Source organism: Onychostoma macrolepis, chromosome 03 (assembly GCF_012432095.1).
Source record: "Onychostoma macrolepis isolate SWU-2019 chromosome 03, ASM1243209v1, whole genome shotgun sequence".
Taxonomy (NCBI): domain Eukaryota; kingdom Metazoa; phylum Chordata; class Actinopteri; order Cypriniformes; family Cyprinidae; genus Onychostoma; species Onychostoma macrolepis.
Window position 1 is genome coordinate 40,392,874 of NC_081157.1, and position 26,088 is coordinate 40,418,961.

General features: G+C 36.6%; 1 protein-coding gene across 7 annotated transcripts in view; it reads left to right on the plus strand.

Annotated features, from left to right (window-relative positions):
• The first annotated feature begins 2,267 nt into the window (after positions 1-2,267).
• The window catches only part of gjc1 (gap junction protein gamma 1), a 33,247-nt gene continuing 9,426 nt past the window's right edge, over positions 2,268-26,088 (plus strand). The window contains exons 1-4 of one of the 7 annotated variants that reach the window (XR_009270059.1): positions 2,468-3,098; positions 9,058-9,168; positions 12,544-12,588; positions 12,770-13,584. The gene's annotated coding sequence lies outside the window, so the exon portion shown is untranslated. Of the gene's footprint in view, positions 2,444-2,467; positions 3,099-9,057; positions 9,169-12,543; positions 12,589-12,769; positions 13,585-23,848; positions 23,956-26,088 lie in introns of those variants that run through there. The other 6 variants (XM_058769833.1, XM_058769832.1, XM_058769834.1 and 3 more) reach the window with 6 other exon arrangements.

The window sequence follows — 26,088 nt, forward strand, 5'->3', positions numbered from 1 at the left end:
GTTTGGAATGCAACATATTGTTTACTGCATGCTGCATTGTATACACTGTATACTGCCTACTATTTTATAAATATAACATGCAACAACAAACACTTAAGATAGTAGCTTGCTGTACTCATGAAACCTTATTATGTTGCATGTGTAAAATATGCCATATGTTGCATTTGTATAACATTTGCACATTTCTTTGTATAAAATTGTAATATGTTCGGTAACATTTGGTATAAAATTGGTATATTTCATAACTTATGGTAATTCAATAAAACTCATCATAGTAGAAATGGGAGAAAACATGCAGAAAATATAATATATTCAAATAATAGTATGATTACTATTATATATGCTTTTTTGGATGTCAGTACATAAACACAGACACCAGCAGGGAGTGGAATCATGAATCAGGGTCAGAAAGAAGAGAAAGAGATTAAGCTACAATTGTACCTTCTACAGTAGAATGGAAGAGTGGATAGGGACTTCCTGATCCTGACAATAGGCTAGATAAATCTCAGGGGAAATTGAGAGCTAAGCTTAAGTTTGCTCATTTGTCAAAAAAACTGCCATTAATCCAAAGCTTTTTAAAAAGCCTCTTGAAGCATCAATAGCATGGCAAATCAGACCAGATTTTCAGTAACAGTCTATGTAAGAGACACTAGAAGTAATGGAAAAAGGGAAAGTCGATCCTAAATACAATGGAAAGGAATTGCTCAACTTTGTGAATCGCTAGCAACAGACCTACGTTTTAGAGGTATTAAAAGAAAAGGTGACGCTGTTAAAATATGGGTTATGATGACTATAGCATATCATGATCGTAATGTGACTGAAAAGAGTTTTACATCTTAACTCTGGCGTTTTGTGTTCACAATGGTAAATAAAAAGTTTCTTCTAATGAGTTGTGGCTGTCCGATCATTTGTTCAATCACACTGACTGACTGATTAATGGACTGATTTGATGTGACATTGTCACCATCTTGATCCGACAGCTCAGTGTTGCCTCTCTGACGACTTCGCCTTCTTCTCCTTTCCCACAAGTTAGAGCGAGAAATTCGGGTTAGACAGGACACCAGGGAATTTCTGGCAGACACCACGAGATGATTTGACAAACAGAAGTATTGGAGCACTTTGTGTCACTTCAGGCTGTTTTTGAGCACCATATGCCGAAAACCAAAACCACCCAGAGTGCACAAACTTTGGGAGCCTGATTTCCCCCAACCTCCAAGTCACAACTATCAGAACAGTTTGATCGGATCCATGCCATCCATAGCATCCATAATTATTTCATGCTCCTGGACCCTAACCAGCCTAAGCCATGCCATCATTTGACAAGTGAGAAATGGAGAGAGAAACAGAACACAAAGACAACAGAAGGAGAGAGAGAGAGAGAGAGAGCGATGCCTCTGGTTAGGAGGAAACCCCATTTCCAATGTCACTGTCTGTATAAGATGTCAGCCTGTGCACCTGAACCAGTCCGCCTGTCAGAGTGTCTGAATGTCAGAGTTGAGAGCAGATGGAGAGGTTACAATGGCTCCCTCAGACTTTAGGCTGATGGAACACGGTTTCAGGGTAAGAACCATCAACTCAAATTTTGTAAGAGGGTACAGGGCTGGGCAGGTATTAGAAGTCTGGCTTAATTAAGTTGAAGGGAAGATGTGAATAAGACTTCAGCTTTAATAAACTGCACATTCTCCAATAAGTGAGTGTAGGAAGCTATCGTAAAAACTAAATTAAATTTTGGGGTTTTTTTGTTTAGAGGTGAAAACCCAATCAAATGGACCTTTTTCACATTTTTGGGTTTCTCAGCGGAAGTCGTCATAGTTGGGTTAACTTCAAGAGCAGTGAATGGGAGAGTATCACAAGTATATATTTTTTGCATTCCCATTTGCTGAAATAGCAAACAACACTGTATGATAGTGTTTTCACAACTTTCAAAAAAAAAAAAAGTATATATAAAAAATTTCCATCCCTCCCATAGACGCTGCATTTGAAGAACCTTTGTTGTCTAAATGGTTCCATAAAAAAACCTTTAACATCTGAAGAACCTTTCGGTTTCACAAAAGGTTCTTTGTGGCGAAAGAAGGTTCTTCAGATTATAAAAAGGTAAGAAATAAATGTCTCTTTAAAGAACCTTTGACTGAATGGTTCTTTGTGGAACCAAACATGGTTCTTCGATGGCATCGCTGTGAAGAACCTTTTAAGCACCTTTATTTTTAAGAGTGTGACTGACACCAATTTCAGGTCTTGGAGTTTCTACTAATGAGCTGAATCAGGTGTGTTTGATTCAGGAGACATGAAAAAACGTGCAGTGTTGGTGTGCCTCCAGGTCCAGGGTTGGGAACCACTGGGTTAGAAGAATGGCTTTTTATGTCCAAAGAAAACCATGCATGAGAGCGAGCTCGCTCGCAAGTCAATCATCCTTCGCCTTTTGTGAGCGTCAGAAATTCCTCTGGTCAGTGAGCAAGCATCCGTCAGGCTTCCCCTTCAGTGTAGCATCCCTCAGACAAGGTCGTGCACTTTCGCCTTTCACCATGACAAACAAGCAAAAAAGTCGCGTGGGTGAGCCGCGGAAGCAGTCATTGTATCCCAGTCTCCCCACTAGGACGGAGACGCGGACACGGCTTGAAATCGCAGTCATTTATTGTTGACAGATAGTAGGATGGCAGGTTCGCACGTGTTCGCTATAACGGGTGACTTCAGGCGCTCGATTGAAAACGGCACCGCAAGCGCGCGAGAATATTTCGCCAGGTAAATAGGGGCACGAGACGAGCTCGCGCCAGATGCGCGAGAATGAATTCCGCGGCGAGTGTTTGAGCGTTTCTTCGTAATGACCGCATTTATCCAGCTGAGTTTATTAACAGAGCGACAGACTGCAAGGCAACATCAACAACACTCGCAATAAAACAGCATTTGTTACCGAGCAGCATGTTAAAATCGGACGATTTGAGTCGCGCGCTGAGGTCTCGTGAAGTCTTCAGCGAAGACGAGACAGAGGCGGAGGCGAGTCCGTTAACGGAGGACTTGGGCAGCGATTAAGACTCTGGGACCTTCCGTCATTTGACCGGGCATCCTTCTCCTTTAAATAATCATCACAGACTCGCAGAGCGGTAAGAGTCATATTTCTGTTTTACTAACAAGATATTTTGTGTGGAGAAACAGCACGTGGATGACACAACTGGAGCGCGTTACCGTATTTTGATCTCGTATTTTGGCGAGGTTATAATGAGTGTCAATCAATTAGATACTTAATACTTAAAATGTAATACAATTACATGTGCTCTTGTGTAAAAAGCAGCGCATTGATAGTGTGGTTACAACTGTAAGACGCTATCGCGCGCAGGAGCGCAATTAATGACACTTTTATCCACGGGTTTGGTTCAGCTTGTTTTGCTGACAGAAACAAAATGTCGTTAAAGACTTCACATTTTCTGCTCGCATTGCTTTTGTTTGGTTTTAACCAGGCAAAGCTGACATTGAGGGTTTAGGTTAGCTTTTAGTAAATGTTTTCTTGGGTTCCGTTGTGAACCTAACGTGTTTGTAGCATTCGTGATTTATGTATTGATCACTAACCTTAATGTTGTTCAACTCTTCTACCAAGTAGTTAATAAGACAATATATTTTTTCCTATTTTTTTTTTCTCCTCTTCTTTCTTTTTCTTTTTTTTTTTATTATTACGGATAAGCATAAAAACAGCTGAAAAAAAGTTATGATTGAAAGCAGAAGATAGCCTACTTGTTAAAGTCACCCTCAAAATAGCAGAGATCTCCAGGAAAGTCCCTCCCTCACTATTGTCAGATTATAGCTACACTGTGATCAGCTAATGTCCATAAAAGCATATTTGTTTTAGAGAGGTTTGTTCTTGCAATTGTCTTGGGATTGGCAGTTAAATTTTTTTTTTTTTTTTTTATTGCTTTCATACTGTTAGTGTCCAGCTATTTTTATTCAGTGTCTGGTCCAAGTCTGTCTGTTTAATGTCTGCTAAGCGGACACCATGTTTTCCAGTTAAATGTACTGTATCTGTTCGGCTCACTGCTCCACAGCAACAAGCCTTGCAGGTATTTGTCACAGTTATGCACCAAAACATCTGATTAAAGCAATTAGCTGATATTAGAGCATAAAGTGTTTCATTAGCAGAGGTGAGGTGGTGATTCGTAGAGGCACAGAGTGTTTCTACTACCGTTTTCTAGCATTTGTGTAACATTTTTTTGTACTGTGATATAAAAATAATAAAAAAAATTGGTAATAGGATTGTGCAATTTTAAAAATTCATATCAGACTGTAATATGTCAGACACTCAAGCAAACTCCAACCCAATCAGTCATCTTAAAACCATCAAAAACATTCCAGGTGTTTTGACCTGATGTCTTTAAGCTGTAGAGAGATACTGAAATAGTCAAATGTAAGCTGTAGATACTTTTTCATTTTTTTAATCACGCATTCACTCCAAGGATGCCTGTGCCTTTGTTCTGCGTACTTTCTCTTCTTTTGCGAAGTTGCTATGTAGATGCCTTATATGTCTGGATTTCTCAAATACATCCTGTTTAAAATTACAATGACCAATTGCTTTAAATAATCTTGAAAACTGGTCAAGCTGATTTGCCCAGTGATGGATTTATAGCTCTGATGGGCTTGCAGACTTTAATAACGCCATGTTAAAGGTGGCTGAGTTTTGAAAAAATCATAATTTATTAAAAAGTATTTGGTTCATTGTTTTACTTCTGGTGCTTAAATGTGTCAGATTTTCTTATTTATATGAAAATATATATATTAATTTATTGGTGTATAAAATAAAATAAAATAAATATAAAAATATTATATTTAAATTAAAAATATATATATTTTAGATATGTCGTATTAACTACTATTTTTTCCATGCCTTAATTAATTTTATTTTCAGTTATCTTTTGTATATAGATTTTTTTTTATCCTTTTACCCAACCCAATGAAAATGTTAAAATTGCAAGTTTAATTGCAGGTTTAAAACTGGGGTCCGTTCTTCATACGTCGCTAACTCAGTTAGCTGGATTTGATTGTTGACGATTTCGTTTGATCTTGGATTGTTTGGTTCTTCGAAGCTCATTCCGGAGTTGCTGTCATAGCAACAGGTCCGTCATCTTAAACCTGCTCGGGAGCAGGCTTATTTCATGTAAACAGGATTAGATCACATCTTTTTAAGCAGAATTGATCCTTAAAATCTGTCCCAGCCACTGCTACGTTATCAGAAGTGTACACTACTGATACAGGGACAGTAATTTAAAATAATAATAATTGAAAAATGTATTGAAAAATAATATAATAATGTTGTGTAGTCTATAATACTATAGACACAGCCAGTTTTACTCATTGAAATATTTATTCATGATAAAAAATAATTACTGTATAATTGTATTGGAGTCTTACACACATACAGTTCATCTGTGTCGTGCATTAATTTGAGTGGTGACCACTGATCTGTAATAGAGATATATAGATATAGATATAGATCAGTGATGGTGACAGATATTATGGCAGTGGCTTGATGGGGCACAGATAACTTGATCTTGACTCTTAAGAAACTTTAATTAATGTTGTCAACTAACAAATCCGTTTCAAAGATTAAATTAAATGAATTGCTAATTACAACATTGAAATAAAAAAGTAAAGCCTGTACAAATACTAGAAATCGTGAATGTAAATAATTGGAAATTATGTACTTTTTTTTTTTTTTTTTTTTTTTTTCTTTTTAAATGAAATAAAAACAGTGCACATTTAATTTATCTATGGTACCATTTATGTAGTTTTAATCGCTTGACTGTTTCCTTATAAAAGTCCAGAAATGTGTCAAGTTTTTCATCAGGTGTCTTTTTTTAATTGTATGATGTTATTACGTTGCTGTCTTGCCGCCAACCAATCACTGCATTGCTGATCGTGGTTTCGAGTATCGATACATCGGCCCCATTCGGTTGAACGTGCAATAATTTTAGACAACTTAATCCAGATATTTTAATCAAGTCCGCAAATTTGTTTGAACTGAAGAACCAAATTAGCCAGAGATCAGTCATCACGATTAAAGATCTGGCATCTTTCAAATCATCTCAGATGTATTAAGCGAGGTACAAAGAACGGACCCCTGAAGATATAAACAAAGAGTGCAATAAACAAAGTATTTTAATATTTATTATGGTGTCGAAATTTATTTAATTTTAAGAAAAACCTGTTTATTAAATTTACTTTTTATTCTCATTAATATAGTAATTATTTAAGATGATCATTTAAAGGATAATCTATAAATAATCAATCTAGTATGAATATTAATAATTATATTATATAGGATATATGTGATATGCATACAGACACGATGGCATGTCAAGACCCCCTCTTTCACGCGCACACCCATATTTTCTGTTCTTCGTTTTCTATTAGACCTCTTTCATTTCAAGTCTTTTAGGCATATCAGTGTGTGATGCATACAACAATGTTTCTATGTGACTTATTACATACACACACAGTAGACATTTGGACTTAATGGCAGAAAGAAAATGGTAAAGAAAGGAATGGAAATTGCGCTTCGCCTGGGTGAAAGAGCGATGAGGAGCACATTCTGTCTGGCATGCAATTACACACACGCTCATGCACTCTGAAGTCCAGGAGCCTGATCTGAGGAACCTGGCCTGTGTACAGCTTTCTAATGTGAACATACACACACACACATAAAGAGACAAAACAGACTGCTTCGTTCCAGCTGGTCAAGGCCAGTTTTGACCACCCAGATCGAGGCAGCATCAGATAAGTGGGGAGGCTCTGAAGCCTCTCCGTAAGTCTGTTACAAAGTCTGTCAATCTGTTATCCATATGGAGATTCAAATTAATGGTGGCAAACATTGAATGATAGATTTTTAACGTTTGGCAACCACCGTCTAAGCAAAACCTCACCCATACAGAGTCTGTAATGATGTATTATGATAGTTTTTGTGTGTGTACTTGTGTGTTTTGTACAAAGGAGTGCTGTCCTTATCATCATGATGATTCATAATGACTCCATCATTCTGTGTGATGCACACAGCATGTTTTTTGTGTGTGTGTGTGTGGTTATAGATCCTCAGTGACATTCCCAGTGGGAAGGAGTCTTATGTGTTTTTTTTCTTCCACACCGCTCAGTACTGAAGTGAACCTTTGCCATCCAAACACACACAGACACACACGTGAGCGTGCGTTCTCAGCTTCTGTGGCTGAGTGAGTAAATCTGCAGTCAGCATTAATGCTTTGTGACAGCGAGAGATGACTGCAAAGACAGGACACACGGAGACAACAGAGGCCACATAAAACAAACACACACACACACACACACACACACACAAGCCATCCTGATTTACAGCCTTCCCTCTCATGGCCTGCCCAACATCATCTTTTTCAAAACTTTCTCTTTCTCATGCACAAGTCTCTGTGCTGACACATAACCTGTGTCAAAGACAAGTGCATGGGCTCTGTTGACCCAGCCAGGTCTGGGTCCTGTCAGAGACAGACAGAGGAAAACAGAAACACTAAGGACATTTATTAGGTTGAAGACTCTGGGCTCCATTTCGTACTCTCTTGCCTGGGAGTGTAGAGCAGAGGTGTAGATCTCATGCCCAATTGGAGGCACAACAAACAGGACGTTTTGCAGTTAAAGTGACAATTTGATGTATCCCAAAGTGTTTCCCCAGAATCTGAAGCCCTGGCTTTCTTTTGTTAGTGTTACACCTGAATTGAATATGATGGTGAAAACTGGCCCATGAAACTGTACGATGAGGGCTCAACAAAAAGGATGGCCACTGGCCCAGAGCTATAATCTGCCCTTTTAGGCAAATGCTATCTAGCTATTATCATTTACTTGCATTTTGGTGCCTTGCAAACTTGGCACATTAGCAAATTCTGCCTCCCCGTATTTTTTGTTTTTAATAATAAATATTTTATATTTTAATCATTTTTATTATAATACAAAAATGTTTAGTAAATATTATAATAAATGTTAATATAAAACTAATGAACTTGCAAGTGTGAAATTATAAATGCTAATCTAAAATTTTACACACAAATTAATTAAATATGTATATTTCTTTATGTTGAGGCCAGTGGAAAATGACATGGCTAATATAAATCTGAATTGCTGGTCCTACTGTGCCAGTAGAAAAAAGACAAAATTGTCAAAGACGGAAAACAGACGACAAACGTTTTTTGTTGGGTTGTCTTTGCTGGCTGCAAGAGCAGAAAAAGAAAAAAAATCCCAACATGACCAACGATTCATTAATAAATGACTCCCTTGTTTTGGTCCTGTTGCTGAATCAGACAAAAAAATTTTTTGAATCAGATCATTAACAGATTACTTATTGAATCTCTCTGTTATTGAATTTACATCTGACTGAGTGGATGTTTATGACAAAAAATTATAAAAAACAAAACATGTCTAAAAGAAAAGTATTGTTTTGTTTAGCATTTCAGTGAGGCTGTCTCTTCTAGCTCAACACTTTCCTTTGACAACAACAGTAAATCAAGAACAAAGTACAAGAAAGGAGTCAGAAAAACAAGCTGCTCTTGCACTTTTTTTCATTTCCGTGTGATCTGTTTCTCCTTTCCGTTCACCTCTAACTCTCCCTCAGTGATCCTGCCATGAGCGCAGTGACAGACCCCTTGGTTACATCATCAACACGAAACATGAGTCCTCCAACACAGGTCAGAAAGTATTAGACTGAATGTGTGTGTGTGAGAGAGAGAGATGTCCTTGTTTCCTGTCTTTTCCCCAAGTCATGTTCAGAGGGGGTATCGTTCACCCATGGCTGGGTTTCCATGGCCACAAGGACCGAGCCAATCAGAGCGCAGGGCCACCATGTGCTCCAGACGAGGAAAAAGCCCGCCGGCGACGCATATGCTAGCGTGCTAACGCTAACCCAGCATCTTTGCGTCTGCACTGCGGCTCTTCCTCCCTGGCCTTCTCTTTCATTTTGGTCCCCTCTGTCCTTGAACCTTAAATCTCTCTTTAGTTTTAAATAGCTTGATGTATTTATAATGTCTCCCCTTATGTTGTCACTTTTTTTCTTGGTTTCTTCCTAAGGCAAGACCAGAATAATGAGGGAAAAGGAAAGATGGACAGAAGTAGAGGAAACAGGACAAGTGCCCCTCAGACAAACAACCTTTAACTCGGCCTTTAAAAATAGAATATGAGGTGAGACGTATTCCATGGAGTTTCTCTTACTTACAAACATTGTTGGTTTACTGGAGTGTTTATGCTGCAAGAGTGTGTAAGGTAAAGAGGAAAGAGAAAAAAAGAAAACATTTGCCAGAGGATTTATTGCAGCATAGAGGGCAATTCCTGTAAATGTTTTTCTTCAGGCCAACAGCTGAATTTTCCTAGGATTTAATGCGCTCTAAACTGTAATGGAATTGCATTGTTTGCCTTTGGGAATGATTGTGTCCGTGGAAATGGAGTTCCATTGTTCGAGTCTAATCTCAGTTTTTATTCAGACATGGTTTTCATTTACTGTGGGATCATCTGCAGGTATATGGCATTGTGAGTCACCAGTGGAGGAACACATAGCTGCAGCGCTCGCTCTCTCTCAAACACATTCACAGACACACATTCTCGCACACACCTTGATCAAAGGCTTAAAGCTCAGATTTGGGAGAAATCCCTCTTTGGCAAGTCATCGTTTCCATGGAGACTACAATATTTCTCCTTTACTCATTCTAAGCTGTTTCTCACTTCGCGGTACTGTTATGTTCCTTCTTTTCTCTTCATCCTTTCACTGCAAAAATTATTTTCTTACTCAGTATTTTTGTCTTGTTTTTCAGTACAAATCTCTAAATGAAAGTATCTTTAACTTAAATGTATCTTGAATGAAGATACGTTCACTTGAGATATGAAATAACTTAAGTCTTGTTTAAAAAAAAAATAATAATTATAATAATTAAGGGACTTCATACTTAAGAAAAAATTAACCATATCAGGTGCAGTACAAAAAAAAAAAAAGTTTATTTTTGTCACCTCTGGCAGATATTGTTTCTTATTTTAAGTATAAAAATTGAATAAGTAATTTTGCTTCTCTAAATCTACACCAAAAATATTTTGGGGTTTCTCTGAAACAACTTTAAATCCTCCACACTATCTGCACAGTGTTGCAGACATATGCCTGAGGAAGGTCATGGACAGAAACGTTACGAGTGAATAAATTCATATTTTGATACATATGCAAGTGTGGGTATGGGATTTATTCTTTTTTGTTTTGAGGTTGAATCTGATTTTTGGTCGTTTTTCCTACAGGTGTACGAAGGTAATTATTCATTGAAATAGAAAGACTGAAATTGTATTTTCTTTACAACACACTCCAATAAGCTTTGTTTGTTTTATTCACAACTTCACAATTTTTTACAGCGTATGTTTGAAATTTATTTTAATGTTTGTATGGGAAAACAAGGCAAAATGAATAAGAAAATAATTTTTTGCAGTGTTCTTGGAAGCTTTTGCACCTGAGAAGAGGAAGCTCCGACAGGTCAAAATGACAATGTTTTTATTCATTTTGCGAAGCATAAAAATGGATTTATGCAATTTGAATATTAAACACCAGTGACGGATACTTCAGCATAAGAAGCTTTAGAGCAAGAATCAGCTTTTAGACACAGTTGAGAGGAAGGTGCGGTAGAGCACATGCAAGCGTTAATATGTCGCATAACAAGCAGATGCTGCACTAATATGCTTCAGCTGAGGAATTGCTTTAGTAGTCAAGGTGCAAGATGGCACACTAAGTTTATACATAATTCATGTTATTAAGCGTTAAATCTGTGGAGTCTACGGATTTGGGATTTTATGTGCTCCATATCGTTTACCTCACAAAAGTGTAGAGGAACGTCAGAAACCTGACTTGCTCTTTCCTGCAGTTAGTACAACGGGGGGCTTTCCTGCAGTACCTACTAGAAGATGTCGTCACCAATAATGGTGCTGTGTTTTAGAGCAGCGACTACAGCTTGAGGTCAAGGCATCAGCCATGTGTAGCTCTACTGTTTACATCTGTTTGAAAGATGTTTTAGGGCCAAGCTGTGTATATATTAGTGTTGACGTGCAAGGGCAAATATTTCCAACAATGTGTTTAGAATATCAGGTTTTTGGCCACATTTATGCACAAGGTCCAGTGGAGAATTTATTATTATTATTATTATTTTAAGTCTGCAGGGCAGAATAAATTGTCAAACATAGTGTGGTCTTGCTGAATTTGCCTTCAAAGCAAAGCCGTGGTTGTGGACCCTCACTAAATCTTTACTCCATCGTGAACTGGCAAACACAGGCCTGTTTATAGCTTTAGTGCCACCTCCTGCATAGCACGTAATGTAATCACTGCTCAGAAACAGAGGTTTCATACTCTGCTAGCTACATCAGAGGTGCATTTGAGATGCATGTTGTTTTAAATGTAAATTAAATCTGTTTCGGCTGATCACTTGTGATCTGATCAACTGAGACAGATGTTAATACCAGGTGTAGAAATACTGGAATGAAGAAATGAATAGGCAGGCTAAACAACAAAAGCATGGGTGACAAGTAGAAGCAAGAGAGTCCATGAGTGAGTAAAAGAAGAGAGATAATGAGGTGAGCTGAGGTAATATTCACAGTTCCCCTGAGTTAATTCACTCCCTGTGTGTGTTGATTAATTATGTGTGTGTGTGTGTGTGTGTGTGTGTGTATAAATACAGCATTGTTTCCTGCATCGCTATTCAGCGGCAGTGCTACTCCACGACAAAGGAAACAAGATATTACCCAGTTTGTGTGTTTGCAGTCTAAGTCAATAAGAAACATGTCTTTACTGCATACAAAAATATTGTGCTGATTTATAAACAAATAACTCTTTTTAGCCATTTATTTTATTGCATCACTCCAAAAAGACCTAGAAGTTATTGCATTGAATCAGTCAAATTAATTACTCATTTAATTTGTTTTAGGTCAGTAACATTTTTTAATGTTTTTGAAAAGTCTCTCGTGCTCACCAAAGCTGTATTGATTTGATGACATTGTAAAATATTATGACAATTTGTTTTCTATTGTAATATACTGTATTTTGAATTGTAACTTATTCCTGTGATCAAAGCTGAATTTTCAGCATTATTACTCCAGTCTTCAGTGTCACATGATCCTTCAAAAATCATTCTGATATGATGTTTTGCTGCTCAAGAAACATTTCTTCTCATTAATGTTGAAAAAAGCTGTGCTGCTTAATATTTTTGTGGAAACTGTGATTTGTTTCAGGACTTTTTTTTTTTGATAAATAGAAAGTTCTAAAGAACAGTATTTATTTGAAATATAGCTAAATCTTATGAATGTCTTTACTGTCACTTTTAATCAATTTAATGCATCCGTGCTGAAGAAACAATTTGCAGACCCCAAATTTCTGTTAAAGATACACATTCACAAAATCATTAAAATTCATCTTTATCACACTGCTGTCCTTGCATGTTTTTCTGGCCACATTTTAATATACATATTTATATAATAAATTGATGTAATAGCTTGTTGACTGACTACAGCAACATTTTTTTTTTTGTTCTGTCTCATCAGCCCCGTTGGTCAAAAACTCATGGGGTGACAGAAATGGCTTCTCAGGTCAGTAACAATTTTACGGTGCAGTTCATAACCTTCCTCATTTACACTTGCAGACCAAAAGCTCAATTCGTTTTTACGGATCATTTAAACAATGTTTGCTTACGTCATTCTTTATGCGTAATATAAAGGCATGATGTTGCAATCTGAAAAAATAATGATCTCATCCTTTTAATCCATGCAGTGGGCTCTGAACACACGTACTTGGGCAGTATTGTGCAATTTATTCTAAATCTGTAATTAGGAGATGATGGATCATAAACATAATGTCAAATGCTTGCATGTGTATCATTACAAGAGGATTATGTTGTATTAATTATTATATTTACCATATTAATACTTTCAAACATTGGGCTTTCCAAATTGGAGCCACCAGCTTGTGTAGCAGTGTGTGTATTTAAGTGTGTTTGTGTAACCAGTAACGATTATCGCTTTGATTCTCATCAATTTAACAGCAGCCTAATAAAGACAAAAGCTCCAGAAATGAAAGCAATCAATACCATGATCTCTGTAAGTGTTTGTGTGTGTTCTTGATCCTTGTCTATTTGCATCATGAACCATTTTCTCCAGTAGCAACACCTGAGTTTGTGCATATATATACTGTATACTTGCATGTATAAGAATTAAAATCCCACAGTTAACCCATTTTTAAGTTGGAGGCACATATACTGTATGTATTCATGAACTGTTCTTCCTAGTTGATGAGACTACAGTATATGTCTAAAGTGGCCGGATAATGATCGGAGAGGCAGAAAGGAGGTCAGGGTGGAGCAGCAGATGATAATAGACGTCTAGGGTGAGATAGGATGATGAAGATGAAGGACGTGAGCAGGGTCTGAAATGAACACATCCTAAGTGCCACATGCAAGTAAAAATAGCCTTTGGTGAGGATGAACAACAGATTGACTTTTCACTTGACTAGTAGCATTATAGTGAATTACAATAGTCAGATTTCTGAGTCAGTAAAGAATCCTGAAAAACATCAGTTTTCACAAAAATATTAAGCAGCGCAACTAGTTTTAATTTGGGTCGTAATAAAGTTTCTTGAGCAGCATATCATAATGATTTCTGAAGGATCATGTGACACTGAAGACTGGAGTAATGCTGCTGAATATTCAGTTTTGCATCAAGAATAAATTACATGTAAAAACGTTAAAACAGAAAATGGTTGTTTAAATGTATAATATTTTACAATGTTTACTGTATTTTTATCAAATAAAATGCAGCCTTGGTGAGTACTTATTTCAAAAACATTAAAATATCCCAAGACCCTAAACCTTCGAACAGCAGTGTATATAAACCTGCTAAAGATGAATGAATTATGTTGGCTCTCACAGTGTAATGGGGATATCATTTTGAGTGGCTTTTGTCTGAACTTTTGTTTTGTTGCAATCTCTTTTCTCTTACTCGTTCATCAATTCATATTTTTTGCTGAACTGCCCACCTTCTTGAGATGTGCTTACACTGGTCATTCGCTGTATCATCAATAGATGTCTGTCATGAAACAGTAGGAAACTGGTCTTGAAAAGTGGGTGAAGGGCTCATAATCGCAGGGTTTCGGGGAAAGTGTAGTGTCTATAATTTGATTTACACACTTCAGTTGAGAAGCTACCAGTCCAGCAAACATGCTTTGCATAACCCCCAAAAATCCTGTTTGATGGAAAAGATGGTGAAGGCAGGAGGATGAGGATGGATGAAGTTAACAGTGACACACAGGCGCAGATGAACGGATGAATAAGGGAAGAGGGAGAGCCGAGAGAAAGATAGGATTGGGGGAAGGGCTGCTGGGGAGATTAGTCCTGTACACCCTTTTACATGGACACATACATAAACAGTCTGTGATCCATTTCTCAACAGTTTTAAGATGAAGCACGTATGTGTGTATGATGCATTCGAAGATTGTGAAATACTGGCCTTTTCTGTGTACTGTGCATGAATGTGAGCAGTATTGTGTGTATGTAAATGGCTGTAGTGTGTGTGTATTCAGAGCAGTCTGTCTCTCTTCCCTCAAGTCATTTACAATTTCTGCATGGTTTGATGAATATGCTCCAGTGTTTGTGTGTGTGTGTTTATATAGATAGATGAGAGAGCGAGAGCGAGGGTGGGTTTGACCTCTCTGTTTTAAATATACTCTGCTATCTTCGCCCATGCTCTGTCCGCTCCGTGTTTAAAAATGACATCTCTGCAGGCCACTTGTTTTTTTTTTTTCATCAGAGTACATTACCATTCATAGAAATGCTAGGCAACATTATTATTGCATTCATTTATAAAAATCCTCTTGCCTCTGGATTGCCTCTGTCACCTCACTGCTTTCTTACAAATGGACTCAGCAGCTGTACAACAAAGCTTCAAAAACCGCCTGGATGCATGTTGTGTGTGTGTGTGTGTGTGTGTGTGTGTGTGTGTGTGTTTTTTCTGTTAAATAATGTGAATTATGCCATTTAAATCTTCTGCCTGAAGGAGCTCAGCTGTAAAGAGCACACTGCCTTAGCTGGGTTTTCCAAAAACACACACAAACACATGTACACACACTTCCAAGTGTAATGATTGTGAAGCTAGTTATTTTGAACCGCAAGAGCACTAGGGGAGAGCGGGGCACAACACTAACACTTTTTGACTTCCTCAGTTTGTGTAAATCCACATGGGGTTCGGAGTCTAATTTTTTTTCCCACATTAATTTCACACTTGTCTAGTACAAATACATGGTTTTGTTTCATAATTGCAGTGTATACGTGTTTCTTTATTTACCCCAAAAAAAAGGAACTGAAATGTGACAACATGCCCCGTAGGTGGGGTGCATTGTAACATCTGAAGGGCATGTTGTTACACGAGATTTCTCTCATTGTAAATGAACACTATAAAAACTGAGATGAAATATTTGCTTAAGCCAGAAATGTACTTTTGCTGTGGTAAAATAAATGTTCTGCAGTATCTTCAAAAGATTTTTTAATTTTGGCACAATTTTTTGTTGATATGGCAACTAGTAAATACTGTACATTTTGTTATGCTAGCATGTGTGGAAATATTTCAAACATGTTTTTAGCCCTGCACACCCCTACTGCTCTTGCAGCATTTATTTTGAAATAGATTTTTTTTGTAATTTAATAGATTCTTGCTGAATAAAAGAAATTGAAGCTAAAATTTTAAACAGTAGTGTGCATTAAACCAAAAATAACCAAATAAAAATAAGAAAATATTGGAAGTCATATTTCAACTTCAGTGGCGTAACATCAGGAATTATAAAAGAAATGCTTTGAATAAATTAAATTAATAAACAATAAAAAATATATTTTGCAAAGAATGGTTAAAGTGAATTAACACAAAATGAAGAGTGTTTCTATTGTTGCATTTATTGTTACTTTTTGAAAGGAATATTAACAGTCATTGATGTCTGGACATTATGACTGTGTTTGAAAGTTTAGGCTGCTGACTTGTTGCCTCGCTGCTTTATCAGGCAGCGACTTTGCAGGCAGCGTTTGTACACAAAGGCACCTCACAAAACTGATTTCGGACAGGCTTCTGAGGCAGTGTGACGGATTAATGATCTACAACAAAATAGAACAAGCTTTGGTGATAACCAAGCGAATATTGAATTACTAAAATACTGATTTCTCGCTAGAAATAACATCAAAAGTGCAAAAAGTTGGTCAGATATATACATTTACACACAAACTAGCCACCAAGTGCAACTTTCAGATGGCATCTTAATTTTTTTAGCTCAACCATCACGGAATGAAACGCACAGGATTGTGGGATATCAAAGGCAGTAAGGGATACATCTCTGCTGCTTTCAAAAATCCATCAGAAGAAAGCATCTCAGATGGGAAGTGAAGCTGACATTGGATTGGGACATGCCTCGATGCCTTCCTACCTGGCAGTACATCCTCACAAGGCAACGTTTATCAGCTTTCAGACACAGCCAATATCTTGTAGTCAGTTGTTAACTCACTGAGCTGATTCGGTCAGTGATTCAGTCTGACCTGAGTTTGATTCAGGCGGATTTGTGAACCAAATTCATTAAAAAGAACTGGCCTCAGAGCCACATGTTTGTTTATCATGCACTTAGCCAGAACAGTGTGAAAGACGGTTATGCTGATTTCTTTTTATTACTTTGTGGCGCCGTCTTTCTCTGATGGCACAACCAGTCTCTGCGAGTTCTCAACACAGCTTTATGCCTTATGTGTGATTTGCATCCAGGATCTCTTTCCGGTTAACGGCACTCCATTCACATAGTTGTGCAATGATACATTGTACACTTCCAGCTTCCCCCAGAGCTTCAGCAGGACATGCCAGTCTGTCTGTTTAATTAACTGAGTCTCTTAGGGGATTCAGCATATTACGCATACAACAGTGGAACACAAAACACACCAGACGTGTAAACGCTGTGTGTGTGACTTTGCAAAACTCCCGTAGGGGATCACTAATCACTTTACCCCAACATTAGGTAAAACCGAGCAGATGTTCCCACACAAAAAGATCTTGAATTATCCTTAATGAGAACTTCCACTGCAACACCTCTCACTTCTTATCTGCGGCCCTCACTTAACCCTTGTGTTGTGCTCAAAATCCTATACCTAATTTGGTGTTCCTGGTCAAAAATGGGCAGCCTTTTAAAAATCACCAAATCTTGGGTCATTTTGTCAGATTGTTTTCATTAAATTAACACGAGTTTTGTATTTCTCTTTGGAACTGATCGATCGTTTTAAATGAAAACACATTGGATATAAATTTACAATTCTAAACCAAAACATTAGAATTATGCGGTAAAAATCAAAATTACCTTTTTATTTTTTTCTGTGGCAGAAACAAGCTTTCATAGATGAGTTACTAAACGTATAGGTATATTTGCTATAAGTGGGACTCTAAATGTGGACCACACAGCCTCAAGCATCAGAGAATTTGCATGCTCATCAACACATGTTCTTCTCTTCATCTTTATTCTCTTCATTCTGTGCATTGTAGCCTCCTGCCAGTCATCTTTATCTCACCTTTCCAGCATGCCTACCCCTCGCTTTCACACTTGTGCTCAATATATCTCTCCTTTCATTCTCTCATTCCTTTTCCCTTAAACACCTTTATAATTTCATCTCCTATATGTATATATTTTTTTTGCCTAAAAGCCTCAGTAATCAAGGCTGTCAGGGTGTCAGTATGAAAAACAGTCTTTCTTGAAGAAAAATGTATTTAGCTGACTCAAACATTGCCATTTATAAGGTATTTTCATGATGTAATCTACAGCTATGTTTCCCCTGAAGGTGTTTTGATTGATCTTCTAGTTTCAGTGTGGAGGTGCCTGCTGTAGTCAACATGTACCTAATATCTCACCTCATTTCATAGTGTTGAAGTGTAAAGAACGTTTTCTGTGAAGGGTTACTATTTGCTTCTTTTAAAGTCATCAATAAATGTTCAGATGACATCTTTGGCTTTCTAACCGTCATTTTTTGATGAATTTTTAAAAGTTTGAAACTGAGTTTGGTGTATGACAAAAAATATTGTTTGCACGTATCTGTGTGTTAGAGAGAGAGCAAAAAAATGAGAGAGGGAGAGTGTGTGTGTGTGGGGGGTGGGTGTGTGTGTGTTTTTAATCAATATACTTCCTCAATAAACTTGAATGAAATCGATGAAAGGGTTGATGTCATTTGGAAATAAATCTGGCCAAAAAAAGCTAATATCTTTTTGAATAAATCTTTGGGATAATTTAATGCACAATGGTCTTTTTCACATATACTGATGTTTTCAATGTAATGAAGTCTCTTTGGGCAGAGGTTGCATTGGGACACTTAAAGGGATTGTTCACCCAAAAATGGAAATTTGCTGTTAATTTACTCACCCTGAGGTCAACCAAAAATCTTCCTTATTGTTCTACTGAAGAAAAAAGTAACCTAGATCCTGTATGACCTGAGGGTGAGCAAATCTTTTTGGGTGAACTATCCCTTTAAGGTTAATCATCTATCATTATTAAAAATGGAAATACCTTAAGTTAATACTAAACTGGTATGCCATACACACAGATCATATTCTTTAAAAAAAAAAATCACAATCTGTTAGAAAGTTTCTCATTTTACCCAAATTCCCTGTCTTAAGACTAATCGCATTAATGTAGGTTTTACAGGGTGGTCTGTAAAAAAGCATATTAAACGAAAAGCATATTAAACATATTAAAGTTTGATTAAAACGAACTGGTTAAAAGCACAGCCAATTTTTTTTTTTTTTTTTTTTTTTTAAATCTTAAAATATAGACTTTTAAAAGTACAATAATATTAACTAACATGAATGAACAATACATTTATTACTCTATTAATTTTTTTAACGTTAATAAAAATACAGTCATTCATTATTTAATTGCTATTTTAATAATGCATTACTAAATGCTGAAATTAATATTAACTAAGATTATTAAATGCTGTAGAAGTATTGTTCATTCTTAGTTCATGTTAACTAATGTAGTTAACTAATGTTAACTAATGAACCTTATTGTAAAGTGTTACCAAATATTTATAATATAAACAAAATAAAGGAAAAATTGTTTGCCTCTTGCTTACATAAAAAAGAAAGGCTGTAGTATTTCTCTGCGTGTAAATTGTTTTAATTAATCATTAAATTAATATTTGATGATTGAATACACTGATGGCCTATAATTAGACTGTAAAGTTTTAACATCCTGCCTCTAATTTAGCTGCAAGATGCTTATATGATTAACTGCTGTGTGCTGTGGGTTTTATCAGGGATTATACACATAATAGCTGGTGCATGGTAATGAGCTCTAGCAGTAAACTCCAGCTGGTTTAATTGTGCCTTAATAAGCACACCATGCTAGCAAGCCACCACACCAAATGCTGGTAAATAATTGTATGCAATTTCCCCCACCCCCCATATAGATGTAATCTGCGTCCGTGGATCTTCTTGGGTTTGCTTCTTTTAGGGGCAGATGAACTTTATACTGAAGATATGACACAATGTTAAGATTTAAAATGACTTATATTTTTTTAGCCTCTGTAGGAAGAATATAAGACTTTCCTTCAGATTAATGTCATTGCAAAATAGATGCCAAAATAGTCTTATCGTAACAACAAACATTTTAATCTTACACACCTCCCAATTTGTTCTTCACAGCACTGTCTGCCTTCTTAACACTAATTAAATATCTGCCCTCCCACCACTAATTAAAAAGTGTTCGGTACACAGTCGGGTGCTGGGATGCCTGGGGAGGTAGAGGTATGACAACCTTTTTCTTTCTCTCTCTCTCTCTCTCTTAGTTATGTATTTAGCAGGCTTTATGTGTGAGTAACTGCGTATTCATGACACTTACAAATGCCTCAAGCTGTGCTCCAACACATTATATTTCCACTCCAGCACACCTCCCTATACATACATAATTATATGCAAAGTATTTCCCTCTGATAAGCATGCATTGTATATTCAAGACTAACCTAAACCTGATTCAACCACAGCGCTCGTCATCTATCAAAATAACACGTATACTAAAGGTTCACCTTGGACGATCGAACACAAAATTAAGCCTTTTACATTGTGTTCAAGTGCATAGTAGGCTGTACAATTAAATTTACAGCTGACTCAAACTGGCGCATATCAAATACATATTTCTAGGCAATTGGACTCAACTGCCTGCATACAAATAATGCACTGTAGTATCTTACTTGCAGTGTGTAGAAATAAACTTAATATGAAACTTTATGAACTGGCAGACTCTTAGGCTGTGTCCAAAATCATCCCTTATACCATTAAATAGGGTGCAATTAGAGGGCACAGACATTTGTTGTGGTGTCCAAAACCATAGTGGACATTATCATGTGCACTCATTCGATCCCATAATGCACTGTAATAATGAAAATACCACTGATGTACACTCAACGGCTTAAGAATGACCATAACGCATAGTGAGGGTCATCATGAGTAATGAATTCCTGCATCTCGCCAGAAGATGGCGCCTGCTTGCTCATGTGGGTACGGAGTAATATCATACAGGTATAAATATCTTTTTAATTGATTATTAAATAGTATAACTGGTTTAACTAATTTTGAAATGATTATTATTAAACATCAAGCACAAACTATGCATAAGCAGCAGTCTGTTTGGCACACTCAGTGTCTGAATTCACTCACTTGTTTTCGTTTTCTTCTATATTAGTGGACTAATGTAGAGAATAGTGTCCTGTTTTAGACACGTACTCACGAACTTCACTAAGCACTTCCCCTCGGGGGAATCCTTGCTGCCATTTTGAAGTGCGTTCCACTTCGTGAAGTGGACAATGTAAGTTTAAATGGACAGGCCCTCGACCCCTCGATTTTAATTTATCCCCACCCCAAACAACTCTATAATATATAAATGATATATACAATATAAAAATGATTATATATAGCACCAAGCAAATTCATTCTAAGTGATCAAGGGCTTGGGACATTCCAGTTTAGCCCATTCCAAGGGTTCCGCCAGTAGTGGGCACTCATGCAACGTAATCAATGACTTAAAGTGAAGTTTGCGAGTGAAGGCCATAAAAAAGGGACTGGAATGAAGCCATAGACTCTAAAATTCACACTGTCCTCTTACTAGGGTTGGGATCTTGGGAAATGGGTTATTCAACTTGTTCTATTTATTTTTGTTGTTAGGTTCCAGTAACCAAATTCTTTATACGTTCTTATAATTATAGGTATCAGCCGATAAAAGCAATTACCTGCACACATCAACTATTGGCCAATTGTTTAAAAACAGCCAATAATCAGGACATATCCTGTCAATCAAAAGGTGGGAAAACATGTCAGACTGCAACTCGTGTCTCTTGTATATAATTTCAGGAAGTTATCGTGATAATGCATTAACGCAATCCCACTTCAAAAAATAGCTCTGTAAATGCAGGTTGTATTTGACCCTATGAGTCACCCATAGTATTTGTTTATTTATTTATTTTCTCCTCACCAAACATTAGTTGAGCTCGCCTCCCATCCAGTATAAAGAGCTTTGTTACATCTGATAGAAACAAAGTCTCAGCTCTCAAATTCTATGCATTTTAGCACAACATCACAACACGTTTTGATGCTCTTGCATGTGGCATGACAGATTTAATAAAGTTTTATTGCGAAATAAACATGCATGAACATCAGATGGTATGTAGAAAGATACAGTATAACTTACTGAAATGTCTCATGTCTCGTGCAATCTCTCAGTCAATGTTTCAACCGCAGCATGTTAAGAAAAAAGCTTGTGAACAATGTCACTTAATGCATTTACCTCAGAAAAGATATCTAGTGTTCACAGTTTGTTCGTTCACTATGAAACACTAGAGGGGAGCTTATTTACTCTTAATTATATATGCATGTTTTTATGAAAGCTAACTTATGAGCAATTGAGTTGTATGCAAACATATCAGTTTTTATTCCAGTGTGATTATATCTAAATGTTAATAGCAGTTGAATAATAGTTTGGGCTCTATTGTTCATTTTAACCTGTATTATAATAATGCACCAAACGAGAGGGCTTCCTGCAGTTTACAGCAGTTTTTTTTTTCCTTGGGAAAACCAAACTATCGGTATTGGCAAATGTCATTCTGAATAATCAGCTATCAGTATTGATGGAGAAATTTAACATTGGTGCATCCTTAGTAAAATACTCTGTTAGAGTTTCCTGCACTACTTATTCAGTGGTGCCACAACACTGCCATTTAATCTTGCAACCGGTGTAGCTGGTAGTTCAATTACAGTGTGACTCCAGTTGTTATTAAATCAAAAACATACACCACAACGAGTGTTGTCAAATGTCTTGCACAAATGACTCTTAAGTCAGTTCTTTTTAAAAAATCGGACGCATGAAGTCCGATTACAGCGAGTTTGACAATTAGTTGTTTTTTTAGTGATCTTGTTGATCATATAACAATGTGTAATTCAGATGTAGCCTATATTACTTTCATTTGTCAGTAGTATTTTATAAATACAAATGAATACCAATTAATGAATACAAATTAAATGTTTATTTAATTTGTATTTTAGTTTTCTATATAGATATTTTTATAATTTTTTAATTGGTTTTGGTTGTTCTCTGTCTGTGCAGTTCTACACTGTGCAAGGATTGTTTTAAGTAAACTTCAACTTCGAACTCACCAACTGAATTTTAATTTCAAAGTCTTTTTGCATCTGCTTATTTTAAGAGCTTTGAATTTAAAGAGAGAGTCCACCCAAAGAGTTACAAGCACACAGAACAAGGAACTGTACGAGCAAAACCTAAGATCTTTATTGTGCAGGATAAAATGAAGATACCTCAAGCTGTTATCAGATTCTGTCATAAATTAATTAATCCCATTTCATGTTGACTTAACAGAGAAATCTTTCACATCGATTCCCGAGCCATAATCTACAACAAACTTCTTTCGTAACAAATCATAATTACTGGGAAAATGCAAATTTTCATTGCAAATTCCAGCACAGGAATGCCTCTCTCTCTTTACAAACTAATATAGTCAAATAAAAATGATTGTTTCCTTATCGCACTTGGGAAATGTGTGTCGAATTTAAATGAGATTTTTCCCACTCACTGTCTGTGGACGTAGCTGTGAAATCCTGCGATTGCAATCTCGCCTCACTCTTTACTGTGAGAGAAACGAATAAAGAGAGAGTGGGAAGTGATAAGCACGAAAGGGAAAACAGGGTATGGATAAGAATGTGAGCGCTGGAGATCGCTGGAAGCTCTAATTTAAGCCATGACCAAAGATGGGCAGATGAATACAAGAGCAAGCATTAAGAAGTTCCCTTCCTTCCAGCAGTGTGCTGTGAAAGTGCTAGAGAGGGAGGGAGAGAGAGAGAGAGAGAAAGAGAGAGAGAAAGAGAGAGAGAGGGGCTTCAGAGAGGAAGTGGAGGGGGTAGGCGATAAGGTTATGGGAGAGAGATTGTTTACTCGCTTATCTGTGACAAGTGTGCATGTCTTTGTGTTTGTGTGTGTGTTGAGGAAGGAGGTTGTGGAAATCTTCTGGTTTCTTGTTACACGCTGAACATCACCCTTGATTTTGGCTTTCCTCTCTTGTTCTCCCCTCATCATTGTCTGTTCCCCTGCCGTCAGGGATATTAACCCACCCAGCCTCCCACATCAAAACCATAACACTCCCCCCTCAAACCACAACCCTCTCTGACCCAGTTTTTTGGGGTAAAGGGCTATTGTGCGCTTTTCTGAGAGTCTCCCCCTCGCGCATTCTTCATGGTGACATACGCTTTGTGTGCGCTTACAGTATGTGTGTGTGGGTCTCTGATGCTGCTGTAAGGTCAGTGGTCTCTGATCTCCAGGGCTGCTCTTCAAAAAAGAAAGGAGGAGGATACAGAAATGAGAAGAGGGAAAGCAGACAGGGAAAGACAGAATGTCGAGTATGTGTGAGTACAACTTTCATGGCATGTGCTTGTGTGACTTAACAGGCGAATACGTCAGTGCTGTTTGACCTGACTTGACTTCAAGTATATCTGTGAACTGGATGGGACTTTTACCTTATGTGTCACTGTAGATATGGCATATGTTATGTTATGTGACACTGTTCACTGTGAACCACAGAGAACATGTAGCTTTTCCAAACCCATAAAACAGTATTATTAAAATTAGTGTTTTAATAATGTAAGGGTTGTCAAAGGATCATTTTTTCGTTTGTTTATTTATTTATGAGTGAACTATTCATGTAAGAACTCTAATCAAAATGCTAAATGATATTCATTATATTATGAGGTAGGAGGAACACATTTCTGGTTTAATGTTTGGGATTTATTTTGCTTTTCCAAACCTGTAATATAATATTATTAAAATGAGTTTTAATAATATTAGCGCTGTCAAATTATATATTTTTATAACTTTTACTTTTGTTTTTTGTTTTTGTGTTTACTTGTTTGTAAACTATTCCTATAATAATACTAATGAAAATGATGAATGATATCCACAATATTATGAGGTGAAATGAACACTTTTTTGGCTTAATAGCATTAATTTTGCTTTGCCAAACCCATGAAACATTATTAAAATTCTGGCTGTCAAAGGATAACTATTGATCCATCTATTCATCTCTCTCTGTCTGTCTGTTTGAATTTTTTTAAATTGTTTGTTTGTGAACTATTCATATAATAATGAAAATGCTTAATGATATCAACTGTATAATAGGCTAAATTAACACTTTTTTTGGTTTAATGTTTGGACTACATGAAATATTAAACCAGAATCAAACAGCCAATCCTATAAAACAATATTATTAAAATTTACAGTTTTAGTAATATTGGAGCTCTCAAAGGATTTGTTTGTTTGTGAACTAATCTTGTAATAATACTAATGAAAATACTAAATGATATTCACTGTGATATGTAATGAAAAGAGCACATTTCTGGTTGAAAATTTGTGAAGGGGTGCAATGGGGCTCTTGGGAACATAAGGCAAAAAAGGCTGGGACACACTGTAAACAAATGAGATGGCAGACCGAGAGAGAGGGAGTGTGGATGGATGGATGAAGGGTATAGATTGGCTTTGACATGGTCACAGGGGCATTTTGCTGAATCTGTACACTGTCTGTTCCTGCCAAAGGGCAGGGCATGAGAACTGAGCGTGTGTGTGTGAAGCTAGAGAACCACATGAGTAAGAGGGGACTCAGGCTTTAATCAGTGAATAGGATCAACAATTATAGCAGGAATGCCTTAATGCCTAAACTCTGCAGGCCTCCGGCCCTCCAGGAACTGAGTTTGACACCCCTGCCTTAATGTATTCAGGACAAAATGTTTTGGTTTGTGCGGCACGAGCTTGTTCTCTGTATAGGGAAAATATATATGTGTATTATACAGACCCCAAAAGTTTGGGGTCTGTACCATTTATCCTCACCAAGGATGCATGCATTTCCTCAAAAATACAGTAAAATTTATAATAATATTTTATAATATTACTATTTAAAGTAACCATTTTCCATTTTAATATTTTTTAATAAAATGTCATTTATTCCTGAGACGGCAAATCTGAATTTTCAGCATCTTTGCTCCAGTCTTCAGTGTCACATAATCCTTCAGAAATCAATATCCTGATTTGCTGCTCAAGAAACATTATTATCAATGTTGAAAATAGCTGTGCTGATTATTATTTTTGTGGAAACCAAAAAGTAATTTATTTGGAATGGAAGTCTTTTGTAACATTGCAAATGTCTTTGCTGACGCTTTTGATCAATTTAATTTAATGCATCCTTGTTAAACAAAAGTAATAATTTCTTTGAAAAAAAATAGTTTGAAATAAAATGGATGTTGATAATTTTGTTTTTACAATAGATAACTCTTAGCTCTTATTAAGTAATGTTATGAATTAATTAAAGCATAACAAAGAGGTTTTTTTTTTTAAGTTGGCATGAAACCAAAAGGGATGTCTTGCCCCCGAGAGTCCTTTGACATATCATAAAAGTGACACAATACTAATGCTGAGGCACAATTTACTTTGTTCGAGCATGTCTAATACACAAACAGGAACATTTTACTATTATTTTATGGTTGTTAGTT